This window comes from Sarcophilus harrisii, chromosome 1 (assembly GCF_902635505.1).
Source record: "Sarcophilus harrisii chromosome 1, mSarHar1.11, whole genome shotgun sequence".
Taxonomy (NCBI): domain Eukaryota; kingdom Metazoa; phylum Chordata; class Mammalia; order Dasyuromorphia; family Dasyuridae; genus Sarcophilus; species Sarcophilus harrisii.
Window position 1 is genome coordinate 254,817,922 of NC_045426.1, and position 8,264 is coordinate 254,826,185.

Consider the following 8,264-nt stretch of genomic DNA (forward strand, 5'->3'; position numbering starts at 1 on the left):
TTAGTTTGAGAGTTCCTTTATCTATGACCTCAAAGGCCTCTTTCTATTTGCTTTTGACCTTTGATCCTGTGAAGTGTCAATCAAGCTAACCATGATTTGACTTTCATTCTCAAGATAGTGGGCTCATTCCTTTTTCTCTAAAACCTGAAGTCACTCTGTCTTTCTTTGCTGACCATCAGGTTTATCTCTTTGTTTCAGTTTGAAATTTCTTTCTCTGTAACTACCTGGATCTGAGATCTTGGGCAAATGATTGGACCACAGTTCTTTACTGTTCTTGCTCTACCATTCTGATTCAGAGAGAAGTAAAGGCATATTTAGTAATGGTTCTATGCTCTCCTACAGTGTGTCTGGCAGAAATTTTGCTTTTTCCTGAAATAGTCTCTTTTTCCTGGACTCATTTCCCAGCCAGAGGTATTGAGTTGTTTTTCCTCCTCGCCAGTTCCTCAGCTTCCAAGACTTTTTCAATGACCATTTCCATTCCCTGAACCAGTTCGTCTGGCTGTCTGATCTATTTTCTTCAAAACATCTTTCTTTTATTCTTCATCCCTACCTTTTGCCCTGACTCCAAGAATATCACAGACCCATCTGCATTTCCTACTTCTTGAATGCCTCAGTACAAACATTAGCATTTATAGATCCCACATTAACACCATATAACTTGTCTACAGTGAAACCAAATACATTTTGAGGGTGAGGTGAGGTGGGGAGGAGTAGGAGAAAAGATTTTTTGACAGAGTAGAAGGATTCTGGGATAGGAAAGAGAGTTAACTTATAAGGAAAAAAAGTTTCTAGTATACTTCATCTCAGAGATTGACTTTATAGACCTGACAAGGAAGAAAATTGGATAAATACAATATATTGGATTCAAGCAGTGATTGACACTTTCTTTCTGAACCACATAAATAGATATAGGACCAGCCCTCTGATATAACTTGATAGTTGCTAAAGTTGGTCCCTGGGGTCCCTTCACTACATGAAGTTTATTGACTTCTGTGCTTTCTTTTCTGGCAAATACCAGACACAGTGCCCCAGGACAAACCTTCCTCCTCACAATCTCACCATACATAGAATTGTACTCCATGAGCCTATAGACCTTATCTGACTCCTTCCTTCTTAACAAAATCTCTCTTTCATTGAGTCTTTTACCATACTGACCATATTTTCTATTTTTGTTTTTTTTGTTTGTTTGTTTGTTTTGAAAAGCAATTGGGGTTAAGTGACTTGCCCTGGGTCACACAGTTAGGAAGTGTTAATTGTCTGAGGCTGCATTTGAACTCCTGACTCTAGGGCTGGTGCTCTATCCATTGTGGCATCCAGCTGCCCTGACCATATTTTCTGGTCCAAAAATTTAAGGAAAAGATCTAACAAATATTTTCCCCTTGATTTGTAAATAGGATGAAATATTTGAAAACTGGATGTAGGATGAGAATGGGGAAAGGAAACAGTACAATATAAGGCACTGAGCTCTTACCTAGGTGATAGACACCTAATTTTTTTTCAGGGGTTAAAGTCCAAATCCTTTATTGTCTCTTTCTTAATATTTTTTAATTTTTTAATTTATTTATTTTTAACAGAACATATGCATGGGTAATTTTTTACAACATTATCCCTTGCGCTCACTTCTGTTCTGACTTTTCCCTTCTCTCCCTCCACCCCCTCCCCTAGATGGCAGGCAATCTTATACATGTTAAACATGTTAAAGTATATCCTAGATATAATATATGTGTGCAGATCCGTACAGTTCTCTTGTTGTACAAGAAAAATTGGATTCAGAAGGTAAAAATAACCTAGGAAGAAAAACAAAAATGCAAGTAAACCACATTCATTTCCCAGTGTTCCTTCTCTGGGTATAGCTGATTCTATCCATCATTGATCAATGGAAACTGAGTTAGATCTTCTCTTTGTCAAAGAAATCCACTTCCATCAGAATACATCCTCATACAGTATTGTTTTTGAAGTGTATAATGATCTCCTGGTTCTGCTCATTTCACTCAGCATCAGTTCATGTAAGGATAGACACCTATTTTGATAAGTTTACTTATGCTAAGATGTTAATAAGAGCCAAGTATTTAGTACCAACTGAAACCTTGTTCTTCTCAAGTGAGATTCTTGGATTTTTCCCAAGGGGTCATCAATGCTGTAAACCAGAAGAAAGACAAATCTAATGGTGGCATTCCAAGCTTTGCTGACACACCTATAGAAGAGGTCTTTTTCATAGTGCCATAGGTTTAGAGGTAAAAGATATCTTGGACATTATCTAGTTCAACTCCCTCAGTTTATACTGGAGGAAATGAAGGCCCAGTGAGATAAAATGATCTACCTAAGGTATTGATGTTGTTTATCCTTCATTCTGGAAAAGGAACTCAGGGATGTGATGCAATAATACACAAGTGAACTGGATTTCAATGAGGGAGGCTATGAAAGATCATCTCTCTCACTTTCCCCTCAGAACCATCTGGGTCCAGTGGCCAGATATAGATTAAGACAAGTGGAGATGGCCCTTTTAAACTAAGGTCTAATCAAGGATCAGAGAGGTTAAGTCATTTTCTTATGATCACCCAGCTAGTGAGTGTTGAGATTCAGCTCAGATTCAGGGTGTGCAAGGTCATCTTCCTCACTTTCCTCTCTAGATCCATCTGGGTCCTATGAGAGATGAATAATGGCCAGATATAGATCAGGACAACTGGAGATAGCTCTGAATATTTACCTAAGTAGTAAGTAGTTGAACCAGAATGTGAACTGAAGGCCTCTGACTTGAGATGCAGTGTTCTTATGTCTAGGGCAGTTAGATGGTACAGTAGATAGAGCACCAGGTCTATGGAATCAAATTCAGACTCAGCTGGGTGACCTTAGGCAAGTCACTTAAACATGTTTGCCTTACTTTTCTAATCTGTCAAATGGGGGTCAGACAACTGAAACTAAATATGCCTTTACTTCTCTCTGAAGTAATGGTAGAGCATTGGTAGCAATGGTAGAAGTAAATGGTAGAGCAAGAACAGTAAAGAACTGTGGTCCAATCATTTGCCCAAGATCTCATATCTAATTAATGGCAGAGTCTGGATTAGAACTCAGGTCTCCCAACTCTTAGTGCTGGCCCATGCTACTATCTTGTTTTAGGAAGATCTTATGTTTGTTCATCTCTTTAAATCTTTCAAAGTGTTTTCAGATGCATATACCTGAATCTTCACAACATCCCTGTGAGTTGAGAAGGGCAGATATTAATATTCCATTTTTAAGGGACCAGAGAGGGAAAGTAATTTGCCTAAAGTCACATAATGGGCCAAATGGGGACTAAAACCTTGGCTTCCTGTTTTCTCAGTCCAGGGCTCTTTTCCATTACATCATCTGAACTGTTGGCATTTAATTCAGTCAATTAGGGGATTCATCTAAGAAAGGAAAATTGGCAACTTATCCAAAAATGGATAAAGAGGGCCTGATCCTGAATATCTATGAGGGTCCTTGACTACTCTTCTCTTTGTTCAAACCTTCTATCAACCAGACAGACAGTCCTCTCTGGCTCTACCCAGACTGTCACCCCTACTCTTCATTCTCAACAAGGGTTCAACTCCTGCTAAGGGGCCTCTAGCTCAAGGTTTGGGACCATCTCCCCCACTTTGTTCCCAGATCCACAGGACCATCAAGGAGGGGTCACTCTCGGAAATGTAAAGAAGGGCAGAGTCTGGAACCAGAGCCACACCAGAAGCTGAAGGGCTTGAAAGCAGAGGAGAGTCTGTCCTTCCCCACTGATTCCTTTTCATCTCTCACATATTTTTGCAACTCACGTGCAGTCAGATAATAAATATAACATCTCCCACAGCAGCCACTCAGAACTAGCTCCCATCTGATTTCTCTCTCTCTCTCTCTCTTTCTCTCTCTCTCTCCCTCTCTCCTCCTTACTCTTCTCTCCTCTCCTCTTTTGCTCTTTCTGTCTCTCTGTCTCCTTGTCTTTCTGTCCCTCTGTATGTGTCTTTCTACCCCTCCTCTCCTCTCCTTTTCTCTTCTCTTCTTTCTCTCTCTCTGTCCCTCTCTGTGTCTCTATCTTTATATCTCTGTCTTTGTCTGTCTCTCAGTCTCTCTCTGTCTTTTTCTGTCTCTATCTTCTGTCTCTCCCTCCCTCCCTCCCTTCTTTCTCTTCCTCTCTCTTCCTCTCACTTTCCTTTAGTCTCTTCTAGTCTTCTCTCTCTCTTTGTCTTTCTGTCTCTCTTTGTCTCTCTGTGTGTGTGATTATCTCTCTCTCTCCTCCACTCCTCTTCTCTCCTCTCCTTTTCTTTCTCTCTGTCTTTGTCTTTATTTCTATCTCTCTCTCCATAACTCTCTCTGTCAGTCTGTCTCTCTCTGCCTCTCTGTTTCTATCTCTGTCTCTTTGTCTCTCTCCCTGTCTGTCTCTCTCTTTTTCTCTCATTTTCTCCCTATTTCAAGGAGGATGAAAGAGGGAGGGAGGGAGAGAGAGAGAGAGAGAGAGAGAGAGAGAGAGAGAGAGAGAGAGAGAGAGAGAGAGAGAGAGAGAGAGAGAGAGACTCCATCTTTTATCAAATGATTTTACCCTTTTATTTCTTCTAGATAAATAAAGCCCAATTCCCTTTTCTTCCTGCCCCTCAGAGATAGAGGCTGGTTCAAGGCCTACTTTGAGTAAGTAGCATTAGGAGAGCAAGGGAGAGAAGAAGGAAAGGATGGGAAAGAAGGGAGAAGAGTAAAATAAATAAGAAAATTGAAGTGGAGGAGGGAGAAACAGAGACAAAGAAAAAGAAGGGAAAAGATGGAGGAAAGAGAATGAATAAATGTACCTGTTAGTATGTAGGTTTGTGGTCAAGGACTCTTCATTTAGCATCATTTGTCTTTTCCTCTTCCCTATTACTATTGAGGGCACCAGCATCCTTTCAGTTATAGAGGTTGGCTGACATCTTCAACTCTTCTCTTTAACTTTGCGTATATGATCAGTTGCCAAGTCTTATCATTTCTACATGCACAATATTTCTCACATAAGTCCACTTCTTGATGGCTGCCTCATTCTCTCACTACTTCTAGGCTCATCTCCAGCCTCCCTCCACTTCATTCCTGGCCATGTCCTCACTAGACACCATGCTGCTAAACAGTGTGCCCTCCCTGTTCTGCTGACCCTTTCCAGTTCAGGAACCATAATCATATCAATTCTGTCATTCTGCTGGGAAAATGGTATGTCAGTCTGTTCCCCTGTTCATTATCCCTGAAACTTTCAAGGCCAAGATATCTTTCAGTCACATCTATTCCCCTATATGTCTCATCTTTCCTTATTAGAATTCAATTCGATTCGATTAGTTCAAACATTTATAAGCACTTACTATGTGCCAGACATTATGCTAAACCTGGGGATACAAGTAAAAGCAAAAAGAACGTCCTTGTCCTTGTCCTTGTCTTCAAGGGGTTCACTCATTCTAATGATTGAAGACAACATATAAAAGAGAGCTGAAAAGATAGGATGAGAAGAGGGGATATGGAAAAGTGAATTCTTCATCAAATGAAGGTTCTAAAAGAAACTCACCAACTGAAGAAGGTGGGTGAGGGGGCACTCCTAGCTGAGAAAGCCACTGAGCCTAATTTGAAGGAATAGTTTTGGGCACAGATGGAGTTGGGTTTGAGAAAAGATGCTTCTTGGTTCTTGGTACACAGTAAATGCTGATTCTCTCATTGATTCACTATTGTGTTTTAGGCCATTTGGAGTGTTGTTGGTTGAAATATTAGAGTGGTTTGCCATTTCCTTCTCCAGCTCATTTTAAAGATGGGGAAACTGAGGCAAACAGGGTGAAGTGACTTGTCCAGGGTCATACTACTAGTAAGTTTCTAAGGCCAGATTTGGACTTAGGAAAATGAGTCTTCTTGTCTTTAGGCCTTGAACTTTATCTATTATACCACCCAGCTGCCCCCCAATAGAAAGAGAAGGAGGGAGAAAGAGGGAGGTAGGGAAGGAAGGAAGGAAGGAAGGAAGGAAGGAAGGAAGGAAGGAAGGAAGGAAGGAAGGAAGGAAGGAAGGAAGAAAAGGTCTAGGATTTCTTTCAGATCCCTATTCTTCATAAAATCATTCATTCCTTCTCATTGGACATATTTCCTCCTCTGTGAAATAAGGCAAATGAAATGTATTTGGTCTCTGAGATACCCATCAGCTAGGAATTTCTATGGGTTCTAAGATCTTTAAAGGGCCATATGCCCCTGGCCAAAGCTAACCTTAAAGTTCTCCAAGAACATACTTATTTTGAGCTTAATTAAAACTGATGTCTAGAGAGGTGACACGATCACAATCTTTAAACTTGCTATTTGACCTTGAAAAAGTCCTTAGCTGCTCTCGCTAGAAATCATGGCTATAATTGTCCCTGTGTTGCAGCTGGGGAAAGTGAGGCACCTGTGGGTTAACTCCCTTGCCCAAGGTAGCAAAACAAATCTGTGGCTTCATAAGGACTAGAATTAAGCTATCCCCTTTCCCAGACCCAGCATGATTCCTGTTGCACCCTGTCTCCCAGAGAGTCTACCAAAAAAGCAGTCCAAGAAATATTGGCATCCACTCAAAAAAATCACCCTGCCAAAGAAGCTTAGACCTTCCATTTTCATTTAGGTCACATGTGGTTCCCTTTAGCTGTTTAATCTCAAAAGGAACTTCAGTCACAATTTCTTCATTCTCCAGAAAAAGGTTGGGGGAGGAAGGAAAATTTCGTTTAAATGTTCCAGCCTGAGCTCACTCAGGTGTGCTGATATTACAATAACCCACTAATATCTTTGAACCAGGCAGCTTCTGTGGAGCATCAGTTCAAACCAAAAGAGAGTTTATTTCCCCTGCTCAAAATTCTCATGTCACCATTCACTGAATGCTTGAAATGGGAATGACTTTTGTAATTGTTGTTATTGAGTTCTGTCAGTCATGTCCAACTCTTTGTGACCTAATTTGGGATTTTCTTGGCAAAAATGCTATACTTGTTTGCCATTTTTTTTTCTCCAGTTCATTTTACATATGAGAAAACCGAGGTAAACAAGGTGAAATGACTTGCCCAGTATGATACATCTCTCTCCAACTCTGACACTGTGCACTATGGCACTTCTTAGCTTCCCTCATGACTTCTAGAGATCTCTGGAACAAAGGTGTCTAAGGCAAACAAAAATGAGAGCCACCAACATTCCAATCCTACATAAGGATTTCTGCTGGGACATACCAACTTAGAAAACTGTGGTTTTATATTATCTATGTTCAAACATGTTTTTATTTATTTATTTTCACTTCTTATATTTTAAAAACATTTCTTTATTTATTTCACAAATCTGGCTCAGCTGCAGTTGTGAATGTTGAAGTCTAGGAGTTTGACATTTTTGATCTTTGGACACCTCTCATTTTACAGAGAAAAAAATTGAGACCCTTAGAGAGGAAGTCACTTGCCCAAAATGACACAAATAGAAAGGTTACAAAGTCAGGATTTGTTCCCAGGTCATCTATCCCCAATTTAGCTTTTTTCCCACTATGCTATGCTTCAGAAGGAGAGTAGAGGAAGAAATTTAGCATTCATCTCTCCTTGCCTGTGCCTAGAGGTATGGAAAAATAAGGAAAGCCCTGAATTAAGAGGAAAAAGACTGAGTCTTAGGCAACCCCTCTTAGGTCTGCTAGAACCCTCAGAATGTCACTCAAATTCTGTGAATATGATTATTTCCTATTGGTAAAATGGGAATAGGCAGCTAGTTGACCCAGGGGATAGAATGCTGGACCTGGATTCAGAAAGGCTTCTCTTCCTAATTTCAAATATGGCCTCAGACACTTACTAGCTGTGTGATCCTGGACAAGTCATTTAACCCTGTTTATCTCAGTTTCCTCATCTGTAAACTGAGCTGGAGTAGGAAATGATAAACCACTCCAGTATCTTTGCCAAGAAAACCCCAAATGGGGTTACAAAGAGTCAAACACAAATGAATGACTGAACAACAAATCTCACATAAGAATTCATTCTTAAAACTTTCAAGAACCTGCTCCTTGCTATCTGCCCAGTTTCCTTATGCATTATTCCATTCCACACACAGTCCTGTCCAGCTATCCTGCTCTACTTATTCCCCCTCAAATGTGATTTTCCTATCTCCCATTTCCATGCTTTTGCTCTGAAAATATTTCAATATCTCTATTGCTTTCTCCTTTTTTGTCTCCTCCACAGCTCGAAATATTGTTGTTTGTCCTTCATTTTTGAAAAAGGCCAGTGACATTGGGGGTAATGTCTTGACGTGTGCTGACAATTTTTTGTAGCTCTGTCTCATTTAAAGTT